The sequence below is a fragment of the Heptranchias perlo genome, chromosome 4, assembly GCF_035084215.1.
Source record: "Heptranchias perlo isolate sHepPer1 chromosome 4, sHepPer1.hap1, whole genome shotgun sequence".
Taxonomy (NCBI): domain Eukaryota; kingdom Metazoa; phylum Chordata; class Chondrichthyes; order Hexanchiformes; family Hexanchidae; genus Heptranchias; species Heptranchias perlo.
Genome location: NC_090328.1, coordinates 81,814,168 through 81,829,235, shown reverse-complemented (window position 1 = coordinate 81,829,235; position 15,068 = coordinate 81,814,168). Strand labels below are relative to the sequence as shown.

The 15,068-nt window shown below is 44.6% G+C and overlaps 1 protein-coding gene across 3 annotated transcripts in view; it reads right to left on the bottom strand.

Annotated features, from left to right (window-relative positions):
- syk (spleen tyrosine kinase) overlaps positions 1-15,068 on the bottom strand; it is a 120,293-nt gene that overhangs the window by 62,835 nt on the left and 42,390 nt on the right. The window lies entirely within an intron of this gene.

Here is a 15,068-nt window from a genome sequence, read left to right as displayed (position 1 = left end):
CTTGAAAAATATTTTGATATAAAAAAAGAGGTAATGAAATCACGTACATAATGAGATGTTTTGTTCAAGATATTTTGTTCATAATGTACAGCACATTGTATCATATACAATCGGTTGGGAAAAGTTGCTTACTAAGTGGACTGGTTGTACAAGTACCTAGTGTATAAGGTGTAAAACTGTTATCATTGTAACATATCAGGATGCTGCTACAAATACAAAACATTTGCCTGAGGAAGGAGGAAGCCTCCGAAAGCTTGTGAATTTAAAATAAAATTGCTGGACTATAACTTGGTGTTGTAAAATTGTTTACAGTTGTCAACCCCAGTCCATCACCGGCATCTCCACATCACAAATACATGAATCAGATTAAAAATTCAGTTACTCATGAAATTAAACAAATTCAATATTTGCCACCATTTTGAGATGCATTCCAAAAATCATTTGATGCATCACTACTAGGAGTTCACTGGGAACCTACTACTCTTTAGGGCTTCTCATACACTGACCACTACCGTCAGCTCAATTCCCACTTTTACTGGTAGGCTATCAAGGATTGAACAGGAACCAGCACAAGAATGCAGTCCCTTCCATAAAGGAATACAAGCTATTAGACATGTTCCCTACCAGGTGTTGAATGTCTACCCTGGTCCACTGTCATGTGCACAGAGGGACATTTTAAGCTTTTAGTAATTCATTTAATGCAGTCCACTCCTGTTAATTCAAAGTTGCTTAATTCAAATTATTTTTTAATTTGATTTTTTTTGTGCACAAAAAGCCTCCTTATTTAAATTATTCATTCATATTACAGGATAATTCAATTTCTTTCAGCGCCTAGTGATTTTAAATTAGCAGGAGTACACTGTATGGAGCTGAAATTCTGTGGCAGGTCTGCAGAATTTCGGCCGACATGTGTCTTGCTTCAACATAAGGACATAAGAGAAGTCCGGGATGAGAAGAATGAATTTGGCCCGTCGAAGCACATCCCTCTATAGAACCACTGTACTCTAGTTTCCCCATTAAAACATGAGATTAAACAATCAGTTGAACTCCTGATGCACGACTAACCATCTACACTTCAGGAGAAATTATTTTTATTTAAAATATGCCCAGCTAGTGTCCAAACAGCAAAATTGTACAAGTTCCAATGAGAGTAATGTAAAAGCAAATTCCACTGCACATGGCCAAACACCTGACTGAAAATCCCTGTGTAGCTTTTTAAGCATGTAATGTGTGCAAGCTTCACATAAGCTTTAGCTGTGAGCAGAGATGGAAGAAACTGAGGCTATAAAAATCTCCTTAGCCTCAGGCTGCGGAGGACCAGATGGTTCGCCATTCCCCCGGCTCCCCGATTGCATGACTCCCAGCTGGGTGTTAAAATCGGAGCTAAGTCACTGGGCAGAAATTGCGAGGAGGTAAAGAAAAAAGTACCTTTCAGCACAGCTAACTGAATGGTATTATTGCATCCTTGAAAATGAGGTACTTTGCACAAGCCCAAACTGCACAAATCAAATTTAGCTCACAGAGTCACAGTTCTGGGCAAAAATATCAAGTCCTGGCTTTTGGGAGAAGCCGAGGCCTTCAAGTAAGAACTTTAATGAAGCCATTAAAAGATACAAAATACATTTTAATGGCTTAATTTAAGCATATTGTTTTATTTAAATCTTTGTTTCGGACATTAGAAATTTCAGTTTTTGAGGAAAAAGTTGTGACTGAACAAAATTTCCAGGACACTTTGAGCGATTCATCGAAACCTGGGGGAAAATCTTAACCCCCCAGGACAGGTGGGAGAGGTGCGCGGTGTGGTAGGGCGGGTTACAAATTCAAAAATCTGAAATCCAACCCCAACCTGCCTCCACTTCTAGTTGTAACAGAGGTGGGTTGGGTGGGGGGGGTGGGCGACTAGTCTGGTCTCCAGAGGCGGGTCTGTCATTTAAATTTTTAATGAGGCTGCATACCTCAAATTTTAGCACAGTTTTAAATTTAATGGCTCTGGAAACCCTGCAGCTGAAAGGAGGTGAGAACAGCCGGATCCAGCTGGTAAGTGCCTTTCTAGCACTGCTTGTGGGCCAGGAGGAGCAGGAGTGCTTCCTCCCTTGGCTCCTCAAGCAAACCTGCTTCGCTCTCCACGATCAGTCGCAACCCCCTCCACCCCCCCCCCCCCCGACCCATGATTGGACCCCCGATCCGGTGCCACCCCCCTCCCCCGATCTACCTCCGGCCCGCGACCTCCTCCCCGGCCCCCAATTTCCTTCCCCATCTCCTCCCCCCCACCCCTCACCGCCCCCCCCCCCCCCCCGATTCCTGATTTCCAACCCGACCCACAGTCTCTCTCTCCCTCACTGACTCCTCTCCTCGCAATCTGACTGGCTTCCGGCCGGGAAACGGAGACAAAAAATTTAAATGAGGTCCTGCTGCTAAATTCGGCAGCGCCCCGGGGAAACCCAAATTTCCGGATTTCCCAGCCGCTACAACCCCCCACCTCCCAACCTCCCCATAAATATCGGGGCCCTGGTGACTAGATTGCACAATTTGAGGATAATATACTCTAAAAGGGGTAATTTTAACTAAACCCGCCCAACGGGAAACTGACCGGTCCAGTTTTGTCACCCGTTTTATACTTTGTGAAATTTTACTCAAAACCACATGATGTGTAAAACGGGTGCCTAACCCACACCGATCAGTATCCCGCCACACCTGGTTAACTATAAAATAGCAACTATTGCGTGTCACATGGTGTGACCATTTAACATAGAAAATACCTTTCAAAGCACCACATACAAGAGTAACAGATACTGTAGGCACTTATAATGAATTTTCGATGAAACATCTGCCCTATGTACCAATTTAATATATAATAGATATGAGGATAAAAACTCCTCTCGTTTGCCAGCAATGCAGACATTGGGAGGCATAAATTCAGAGGCATTGGTCTTGAGTTACAAAAGCATGGCTGACATACACTGCCTGGGGTTCTCCATCAGGCAGGGCTGCGGGACCAGGGGTTTGTGCTGCTCCAAGGTGCACGCCTCATTGAAGGCCCCAAAAAATTGCAACGTGGTGGTATGCCTCTCAGCCACTTTTTGCACTAGGAGAGTGTTGTTATGGGGCTGTGCCCCTAAAAGGAGATGCACAGAAATGGGCAGCAGGTGCACAACCTAGAAAAAACACATCCTGCTTTTCTTAACGTTGTCTGTGCAGTAATTTGGTGATTGTTTTTTTCTGGGGCCTAGTTTTCTTCTGTTGCTTTTGTTTAAGGGCATTGGTTTTTTTTGCACCGCACCTTAGAGAAATAAATATAGAGCCTTTCATGGTCTCAGAAAGTCCCAAAGTACTTCACAGCCAATGAGGTACTTTTGAAGTGTAGACACTGTTGTAATGCAGGGAAACACAGCAGCCAATTTGCGCACAGCAAGGTCCCACAAACAGCAATGAGATAAATTACTAGATAGCGAGGTAAGAGTTTCCACTTTCGGTGCAATCGGGAAATTGTGTCCAAAATGAGCTCAAAATTGCGCTGGTTAAGTTACAATTCAAGTTTCCGATAAAATTTGTTTGCATAATCACAACATAAAATGTTCAATGAACCAGCGCAATCAGGCAGCATAACTGTTGCTTTGATTTTCTTTCCATTAAAAAGTATTCCTTGATGTCTTTAAGAGTGGTAACCTGGTGCAGTTTTATTAATACAGCTGAAAATGGATTTATCGCCAAAAGTAAATATTTTTAATAAGAGTGTCCAGTCCACCGCCTGTGAGTAACCTGATTTAAAATCACTGAAAATGACTTTAAAAAACTATACTGAATCATTTAATATTTTCATTGGTGCACACTAGTCAGTTTCTTAGTAAATTAAATATTTTTTCATATGAAAAAACTTTTAAAATATTCCTACTAGTGCCTGTGCGCCTAAGAAAATGAGCACAATTTGAAGAGCCTTCCCGAACCAACGCAATTGGCTGAATCTCGCAATTTCGACCTGGGGGCGTGGCCAGTTTTGTGGTCGGGGCCTGATTCCGGAGAATTGAATATTGAACCAGTGTTAAAGATCGCAGAAAACACAAACGTAAGTGGTTTTGGGCGTAACTCACTTACATTTAAAATTCCCCAATCTTTTTTGCCAGTTCTGCTGATTTCAGCTGGATTGCGCTGATATTGCAAACAGAAACAAGCAAAAACTGCTGCTGAATCTGCTTTAGTGATGTTTGTTGAGGGATAAATATTGATCAGGATACCTGGAGAACTCCCCTGCTCTTCTTTGAAAAGCCTCATGGGACCTTTTACATCTAGCTTAGAGGGCAGATGAGGTCATGGTGTAACGTCTGATCCGAAAGATGGCACCTCAGACAGTGCAGCACTCCCTCAGTACTGTGCTGCATTTTAATTTAGACTTTTTTTTTGCTTTTTCTCTTTTCATCACTTATCAGTCTGAGAGTTTCACAACCATATGCAACAGCCCCACCCCTTGATCGGATAAACATTCTATTGGAATTCCTCTTATTCTCAGGGAGCCAGAGGACAATGAGGACTTCGAGAGGATTTGTCTATCTCTACCTGAGGGTTGCCCAGACCCACCTTTACCCATGTAGGCAAGTCCAGCGGCCCGCCAGATTTCCTTGGGCATCTATGCTTGACTAGGGATGCTTTTCTGCAGGTTGTATTTGTGACGTCAAGCCGGCATCTGGTTGCACCAGCAGAAAAGTCATCTTGAGAGATTAGAAGTTGAAGGAGCACATGCACAGCAACAGACATGTACACAATCTGTGTGCCAATTTGGGTGTCAGTTAGTGAGACGTACATAATTTGTATGCCAATCTGGGTGTTAGTTTGTGACTATGCATCATGCAGCTAGGTTGTTCTAAAATAACTTGAGGTGTTATGGCTTTGAAAGGTGCAATTGTTGCAAGGCTTCTGATTTGACATTACATCTTGAATGTGTGGCCTCATTAGGTATGCATGAGATGCAAAGAATATGGGCCAATTTTAAGGGCCCCTGCCTAGTATAAGCAGGGCGATAGCAGCCTGAAAATGGTGTCTGGTCTCTTACTGCCCCATTTACGTTGCGGGTCCAAAGCCATTATTAGACTACATTGAGTTGGCTCCTGACACGGGTGGCCGGAGCGCTTGCTTGTTTCAGATGGAAGGCCACTTGTAATATGCAAATTGGGGTTCTATGACATAGGACCCCAATTGCAATTTTGAGGTACAGATGGGCACAGCATGAGCTGTGCATGCTCCACCCATTTGTATCAGTGTTGAGTGGTCTAACCAGCAGTTCTTAAAAGAGACCGCTGGAGGCTGCTCAGAAAATGGCCAAAGGTTTCTTGTCGACTTTTATTTTTGTGGGGCCAACAATGCTCCTCTTAGACCCACAAAAACACTCCGGCCCAGAGCCAATTTCCTACCCAACCGGCGAGATGCCTTAGAGCATCTGTAGCTCGCTGGCCGCATGTAAATGCTGTTTAAAAAAAATAACGGGGTCCTTGGCTTTATAAATAGAGGCATAGAGTACAAAAGCATGGAAGTTATGCTAAATCTTTATAAATCACTGGTTAAGCCCCAGCTGGAGTATTATGTCCAATTCTGGCCACCACACTTTCAGAACGATGTCAAGGCTTTGGAGAGGGTTCAGAGGAGATTAACTAGAATGGTACCAGGGATGAGGGACTTCAGTTACGTGGCGAGAGTAGAGAAGCTGCGATTGGTCTCCTTAGAGCAGACAAGGTTAAGGGGAAATTTAATAGAGGCGTTCAAAATCATGAATGGTTTTGATAGAGTAAATAAGGAGAAACTGTTTCCAGTGGCAGAAGGGTCAGTAACCAGAGGACACAGATTTAAGGTAATTGGCAAAAGAGCCAGAGGTGAGATGAGGAGACATTTTTTTTACACTTTGAGTTATTATGATCTGGAATGCAGTGCCTGAATGGGTGGTGGAAGCAGATTCAACAGTAACTTTCAAAAGGGAATTGGATATAAATACTTTGAAAGGGAAAAATTTGAACAGGCTATGGGAAAAGAGGAGGGAAATGGGACTAATTGGATAGCTCTTTCAAAGAGCCGGCACAGGCACGGTCGGCCGAATGGCCTCCTCCTGTGTTTTAAGATTCTATGATTCTAGTGCTCGGGCCTCACAGCGGTAACAATATATGGGCAGCGGGTGCACTCCGCCCTCCCATTGTGCACCTCAAGTTAAAATCACCCTCAGTGAGTTGTAAAGGTATGTGAGGTTTTGATATTGGTGTGGAAGTACATGTGGAAAGGCTAACACTTTGCAGCGAGAAATCTTTGGTCATCATGGGATACATAGTGCAGCTGCACACATTTTCCTCACCAGATTCCTTTAAGTGTAGTGTGTTCTTCTCCATCTGGTCCCAGGTCCTGCAGGAAGTGTGTACAACTTTGAGCCTGCTCATCACCTGCTGCCATGAACAGTGCACTAATGTCTTTTGGGGAGGATACCCTCAAGGGCCAAATTGGACTATCCTTCTCGCACCCACATGTCCATTTAGCCATGCATCAAGCAAGGAGTCAGTGCTGTACCACCACGTCACTTGTCCACAGAATCGGTTTGTTGCCTCCACATTAAGTTTTTTTTCAATTCATTTATGTCTGCCACTTCCGTTTCAATTACTCAGGATTCACAAATATGTGAAATAGCTTTTGAAGGTTCAGAAAGGCTGAAATAAATATTTGTCCCCCTTAGCAGGCACTTAATCTTTAAGTGTGCGCATCCCTTTAATTTGGACATGCTGGCTAGAATTTCCACTTCAGGCATATCTCTACCCATTGAGAGTGTCTGGTGATTATCCTTTTCAATACAAAATACCTTAGTGCACTGTGTTCACAACTTTATGATTTGTCACTTTTTAATGTAGGTAAAACTGTGCATACATATTCCTTGTTTATGAAACTATACAGATTTATTCCCCACCACTTATTTCTTAAACACTAATTCTTGATAAAAGAAACAGGTCTACTTATAAATTTGTGCCTGTGCTGTAAATACATTCAACTGAGTCAAGGTGACTTGCCATTTTTCTGTCCCATAATAATCAGTAAGCCAATCATTCAAGTGCCTTTTACTTCTGTTTGGAATACACATCTCCTGAGAGTATTAGTTCCTCAGTAGTTACATTATTTGCACTTCAACATCTATTGTATTAACAGGCAATACAGTATGAAGGGAATGGGAAAAACATTGTGACTTTGCTGCTGCAGCCCTTTAAGTTGTTGCAGTGGCATTAGAAATCTTGCCTCCCTGTTACTGAGCTATGAAGCAGCCCGTTGCACAGGCAGAAGCTTGAACAGTATTCTTAATTGGATGGACTCTAAATATTCAGGTAGGAATGACCATGTGCAATACAATGGGCAAATTCCTGTTGGCACATTGTTCCTGTCCTGGGTTCATCCATTTCTAAAATACAATCCATTTCTTTTGGCGTAGAATTTTCTTCCCTAGAAGCATCAGAAGTGAGCCCCTCATTCCCCATATGATGAAATGGATTCAAAGAAGACAGATGTATTCTCTAATCCAACATTATCACTACGGACCAGACACTATCCCATTAATGTGCAATGAATCGGATGAGAGACCCTAGATCACAGCCAAATGAATAGCTTGCTTCTTCTACAGATTGGGAAAAGAGATCTTGTCGTTTTCACTGTGTCTGCTACATGTACTCTCTCAACAAATATCACAAAAGATGAGAAACTTGTTGCAACACATATAAAGTGGAGGTAAAAACAGTACTGGCACTTTTAAAGTGACAGACAAATCTGAACTTTCCAAATTCAGGCATTCATCAAACTAATAAAGCAGTTAAATTTGGGTCATACCTGGATTTGAATTCTATTTGCTGCTTTACTGTACATCATACCAATTGGAAAATGGTGAATTAGAGAAAACACAAGCTAGCGCCTTCTGCAAATTATATAATAACATTGCCAGTCAACACTTTCAGCATTTTCAACTGAGTAGTAAGAAAAAATTTTTTGAATGGAAGAAAGGAAATTGGCATGTTAGAGGCATAGAAATCCTGGGCCTGAAATTCTACTCCCAGTGCAATTGAGATTTTTGTGCTGTATTCTTGACTCAATGCCAGTGGAGCAGGGAACTGACTGCTCTGAATTTTCTGCTTCAGCTCATTTGAATAATTATTCATAGCTGCCAGTGCAGCTTTGCCTTTGTTTTGCTATTCCCATAGCACTTTTTTTTTAAACTTTCAGGGTTGACTTACAAAAATCTTGGAGAATACTTGAAGCTTTGTGCTAAGAGTACTTTCTGCATATTCTCATTTGCCGGAGCTTGGATTGTGCCCTACAGTTCTATAGGCCAGTTATATTACAGAGTCGCCATGCATGCAAGCAGTTTGGGCGGTGTATTGTAACTTGGGTGTACAGTCACCGAAACATACTGGGCAAGAGGTGGGAGATTGCCGCCAGTAAGTTGTCTTGAACCACTTGGCCTCTACAGCCACTGAAGTGTGAAGTGCAGCCTGGTATAAATCCAAGTTTAAATATGTCTCTCTTATAATTAATTTTAATCATTTCAATGTCCGCAGCATGCAAGCACACATGCTGAGAGCTCCATTGGCACTGGACAGGATGCAACACGTAAGCTGACAGTGCGGCTCAGTTTTGCCAACCATACGCTGCACACCTACAGGTATCGGTTTGTACAATGGTAAGTGCGTAATCACATACTTGAGAGAGCCAGAGGGAGTCTCAAGAAGGCACACTCAATGCACAGATTAGCAACTTGAATTGCTACTATGCATTGTAAAATCACACATCAATTGGGAATTGTTCAGCACGAATGTACAATAACTGTTCTACTGTTCCATCTTTCTGTGAAAATTAATCTGTGCTATTTTCAGCATGTGCGTAGTGATGTTATAAAAACGCCAACTATGATTATTTAAATGATGCTGTGATAATGTGAAAGGCAAAGGCGTGCTGGTTGCATCACTCTTGGAAAGACTGAGAATGTGAAAGGCATGATCCAGGTAAGATCTATCTTCACTGCTGGGCACTATCAAAAAAACATTATGGCTTCCTTGTTTTTTTAATTTGGTGCCAGTCTTTCACTATATCTTGGCATAAGGGAAACATGAATTGACAGTCCTGTAGGTTTTGTACAAATCAACAACCTAAGGGTTTAATTTCTATTTTTGGCGCACTGATTGGTGTTAAATTCCTGTCAGGGGTATTTCTGTTAATCTGTTTACAATAAATGGGTTAACTATGGTATTAAATAGCACAGACAGAATTTTAATGTAACACTGTGAAAGAATGCACTAAAACTAATTTAAAAACAAAGGTTAAACCTGCTCGAGTCAGTCACTGGCTGCTGAAATTTACATTCATTTGGAAAATGTCGAAGTAAACACAAAATTAATTGCGATCACAGACAACATTTGAAAGAACAATCCACTTGGGGGAAGAAAAGCAGAAAACATATATTTTTTTATTCGTTCACGGGATGTGGGCGTCGCTGACAAGGCCGGCATTTATTGCCCATGCCCTTGAGAAGGTGGTGGTGAGCCGCCTTCTTGAACCGCTGCAGTCCGTGTGGTGAAGGTTCTCCCACAGTGCTGTTAGGAAGGGAGTTCCAGGATTTTGACCCAGCGACGATGAAGGAACGGTGATATATTTCCAAGTCAGGATGGTGTGTGACTTGGAGGGGATCGTGCAGGTGGTGTTGTTCCCATGTGCCTGCTGCTCTTGTCCTTCTAGGTGGAAGAGGTCGCGGGTTTGGGAGGTGCTGTCGAAGAAGCCTTGGCGAGTTGCTGCAGTGCATCCTGTGGATGGTACACACTGCAGCCACAGTGCGCCGGTGGTGAAGGGAGTGAATGTTTAGGGTGGTGGATGGGGTGCCAATCAAGCGGGCTGCTTTGTCCTGGATGGTGTCGAGCTTCTTGAGTGTTGTTGGAGCTGCACTCATCCAGGCAAGTGGAGAGTATTCCATCACACTCCTGACTTGTGCCTTGTAGATGGTGGAAAGGCTTTGGGGAGTCAGGAAGTGAGTCACTCACCGCAGAATACCAGCCTCTGACCTGCTCTTGTAGCCACAGTATTTATATGGCTGGTCCAGTTAAGTTTCTGGTCAATGGTGACCCCCAGGATGTTGATGGTGGGGGATTCAGCGATGGTAATGCCGTTGAATGTCAAGGGGAGGTGGTTAGACTCCCTCTTGTTGGAGATGGTCATTGCCTGGCACTTATCTGGCGCGAATGTTACTTGCCACTTATCAGCCCAAGCCTGGATGTTGTCCAGGTCTTGCTGCATGCGGGCTCAGACTGCTTCATTATTTGAGGGGTTGCGAATGGAACTGAACACTGTGCAATCATCAGCGAACATCCCCATTTCTGACCTTATGATGAAGGGAAACTCATTGATGAAGCAGCTGAAGATGGTTGGGCCTAGGACACTGCCCTGAGGAACTCCTGCAGCAATGCCCTGGGGCTGAGATGATTGGCCTCCAACAACCACTACCATCTTCCTTTGTGCTAGGTATGACTCCAGCCACTGGAAAGTTTTCCCCCTGATTCCCATTGACTTCAATTTTACAAGGGCTCCTTGGTGCCATACTCGGTCAAATGCTGCTTTAATGTCAAGGGCAGTCACTCTCACCTCACCTTTGGAATTCAGCTCTTTTGTCCATGTTTGGACCAAGGCTGTAATGAGGTCTGGAGCCGAGTGGTCCTGGCGGAACCTAAACTGAGCATCGGTGAGCAGGTTATTGGTGAGTAAGTGCCGCTTGATAGCACTGTCGACGACGCCTTCCATCACTTTGCTGATGATTGAGAGTAGACTGATGGGGCGGTAATTGGCCAGATTGGATTGGTCCTGCTTTTTGTGGACAGGATATACCTGGGCAATTTTAAACATTGTCGGGTAGATGCCAGTGTTGTAGCTGTACTGGAACAGCTTGGCTCGAGGCACAGCTCGTTCTGGAGCACAAGTCTTCAGCATTACAGCTGGGATGTTGTCGGGGCCCATAGCCTTTGCTGTATCCAGTGCACTCAGCCGTTTCTTGATATCACGTGGAGTGAATCGAATTGGCCGAAGACTGGCTTCTGTGATGGTGGGGATATCGGGAGGAGGCCGAGATGGATCGTCCACTCGGCACTTCTGACTGAAGATGGTTGCAAACGCTTCAGCCTTGTCTTTTGCACTCACGTGCTGAACTCCGCCATCATTGAGGATGGGGATGTTTGTAGAGCCTCCTCCTCCCGTTAGTTGTTTAATTATCCACCACCATTCACGACTGGATGTGGCAGGACTGCAGAGCTTTAATCTGATCCGTTGGTTGTGGAATCGCTTAGCTCTGTCTATAGCATGTTGCTTCCGCTGTTTAGCATGCATGTAGTCCTGAGTTGTAGCTTCACCAAGTTGGCACCTCATTTTTAGGTACGCCTGGTGCTGCTCCTGGCATGCTCTTCTACACTCCTCATTGAACCAGGGTTGATCCCCTGGTTTGTTGGTAATGGTAGAGTGAGGAATATGCTGGGCCATGAGGTTACAGATTGTGCTGGAATACAATTCTGCTGCTGCTGATGGCCCACAGCGCCTCATGGATGCCCAGTTTTGAGCTGCTAGATCTGTTCTGAATCTATCCCATTTAGCACGGTGGTAGTGCCACACAACACGTTGGATGGTGTCCTCAGTGCGAAGACGGGACTTCATCTCCACGAGGACTGTGCGGTGGTCACTCCTACCAATACTGTCATGGACAGATGCATTTGCGACAGGTAGATTGGTGAGGACGAGGTGAAGTAAGTTTTTCCCTCGTGTTGGTTCGCTCACCACCTGCCGCAGCCCCAGTCTGGCAGCTATGTCCTTCAGGACTCGGCCAGCTCAGTCAGTAGTGGTGCTACCGAGCCACTCTTGGTGATGGACATTGAAGTCCCCCACCCAGAGTACATTTTGTGCCCTTGCTACCCTCAGTGCTTCCTCCAAGTGGTGCTCAACACGGAGGAGGACTGATTCATCAGCTGGTCACATAATAATATTTTGCTGGAGAGAAAAACTTCAGGGTCGCTTTTAACCTGCTGAAATCATGTGTTAATGGGACAGTAACGGCCTCAAAATGGGGTCGGTCGACTTCCCGGCCTGCTGCGACTTTCACAGGGGCCTACCGCTGGGCGACTGAAGCAACTGCCTGTTTCAGGCATTAGGCCCCTTTTAATATGCAAATAGAGTTCCTATAATGTACATAGTATCCGATTGCCATTTTAGGATAGAACTGGTTGCAGCCCGCACTGTGCAGGCTTTGACCAGTTTTACTGGCATCAGAGCCAAAGAGGCCCTGGAAAAGCAAGTCTTAAATTATTTTATTTTGTGGGGCCAGAAAGAGCAGGAGGGCCCCAGAAAAATACTGCAGCCCTCTGCCGACCCATGCTCACCCCCGCACACTCACCCCTTCACCACCACCCCCACCCCCAACCCAACCACCCCTAGGATCTACCTGCAGCTACCGCCGGAGTCCCAGCTGGCCAACATTCCTGCGGCCCAAAAAACGACGAGCTGCCTCAGGATGCACGTTTGGCGTTCGCAGGATTCAAATGAGGCCCAGCCCTTAAAATCGTGGCAGCCTAATCATCGCTGGAGCAGCCAGCTGATGGGAAGCTCTGCAGGTTGGTGCCTCAAAAGTCAAAATCTGCGTCTACATGTCTTAATTCAGTCCACAGTCGTTTCATCCAATTCTGCTGGAAATCCCCCTCACATTTCACTGACAGTTTGATCACATGACCATAAACTCAAACATTTCTTCTTCTTCTTTAAAGAATTGTACACTGGCTTAAAAATTGGTGTAGTTGTGCGCTTTATTTATGCAGTATTTATAAGGGTGTACATTGATATAAGTATGTCAATTAAACACCAAATTCTTTCCATTATCCCTGCTAAGACAATGAGATAGATTTTTAACTTGCCGCCTGGGCATAACCTGGTGTTGCCGATCAGTCGCCTGTTATAGAAACTGCCTGATTTAGAAAATCGTGTGGTTTCTATAACGGGTGGCTGATCTGCAACACCAGTTTTAAGCCCATGAGCCAATTTGAAAATCTACCCCAGCATTTCTAAAAGTGTAGCCGTGACGTTCATTGAGATATGTTAAGAACAGTCACTTGCACCCTTGAGGGTAAATTGCCATCCTCACTGAGGTACAGAAGGGATGATTTTAACCCTGCCCACCCAGTCGGGCAGTTAAAATGGCCTGTACAACTTACCCGCAGTTAACCTGTTCTTTTGAGAAAACAAGAGGGACATCCACCATAAGACAGCTAGGTCCTTTGTTGCAAATGCAGGTTGGGCTCTAACAATGTCATTGGGCCTGCTGAGGCTTCCCCATCAGGCCAACAAGGCAGCAAGAGGAGCCGGGGCCAGAATAGAATCATAGAAAGGTTACAGCACGGAAGGAGGCCATTCGCCTCATCGAGTCCGTGCCGGCTCTATGCAAGAGCAATCCAGCTAGTCCCACTCCCCTGCCCTATCCCCGTAGCACTGCAAACTTTTTCCTTTCAAGTACTTATCCAGTTACCTTTTGAAAGCCATGCTTGAATCTGCCTCCACCACCCACCCTGGCAGTGCACTCCAGATTCTAACCACTCGTTTCATTAAAAAGTTTTCCCTCATGTCACCTTTTGTTCTTTTGCCAATCATTTTAAATCTATGTCCTCTGGTTCTTGACCCTTCCACAAGTGGGAACAGTTTCCCTCTATCTACTCTACATTAAAACCCTTCATGATTTTAAATACCTCTATCAAATCTCCTCTCGACCTTCTCTGTTCCAAGGAGAACAGCCCCAGCTTATCCAGTCTATCCACGTAACTAAAGTCCCTCATCCCTGGAATTATTCTAGTAAATCTTTTCTGCACTCTCTCTAAGGTCTTAACATCTTTCCTAAAGTGCAGTTCCCACTGGACTAAATACTCCAGTTGTGGCCAAACCAGTGTTCTATAAAGGTTCATCATGACTTCCTTGCTTTTGTACTCTATTCCTCTATTTACAAAGCCCAGGATCCCGTATTCTTTTTTAACCGCTTTCTCAACCTGTCCTACCACTTTCAACGATTTGTGCACGTATACCCCCAGATCTCTCTGTTCCTGCACCCCTTTTAGAATTGTGCCCTCTAGTTTATATTGCCTCTCCTCATTCTTCCTACCGAAATGTATAACTTCGCATTTTTCTGCACTAAATTTCATCTGCCTCATGTCCACCCACTCCACCAGCCTGTCTATATCCTCTTGAAGTCTATCACTATCCTCCTTACTGTACACTACACTTCCAAGTTTTGTGTCATCTGCAAATTTAGAAATTGTGTCCTGTCCACCCATTAATGTGTATCAAGAAAAGCAGTGGTCCCAGCACCGACACCTGGGGAGCACCGCTGTACACCTCCCTCCAGTCCGAAAAACAACCGTTCACCACTACTCTCTGCTTCCTGTTACTTAGCCAATTTTGTATCCATGCTGCTACAGCCCCTTTTATTCCATGGATTTCAATCTTGATGACAAGCCTATTATGCGGCACTTTATCAATAGGCCCAGAAAGGTAAGTTAATTTTATTATTTCTTCTTTGTGGGCCAAGAGGAGCAGGAGTGCTTCTGAGCCGTGCAAGGAAACCTTAGGCCTCCCATGCCCTGCGCTTCCCTACCCTTCCCCCTGTCAGCGATGACCTCCCGACCCCCCCATCCGACCTGGAGACCATTCCTTGGATCCCCAGAGGTAGCCTCCTGTTGCCCGAAATCCTGTTAACGCCCAACGGCCAGTTAATGCTTCCCGTCAGGTTTGGGTGGGCTGTGGGAGACTGGTGGGGCCTATGCAGATTAAAATCACCCGAGCCTCACGCTGTGGAGGACGGCGTCGGCCCTCACCTGCACAATTCCCAGCCAGGAGTTAAAATCAGCCCTAGAGCTTGCAAATTACTATTGCAGTTTAATTTTTTTTTTGTTTTAAATTTTAGTACTTTGTGGGGTGCTTTTTGATACTAATATAAGCAAATGTAGGAAATACCCAGCATAACATATCTTGTTACCTAACATACCTTGTTACATAACATACCTTGC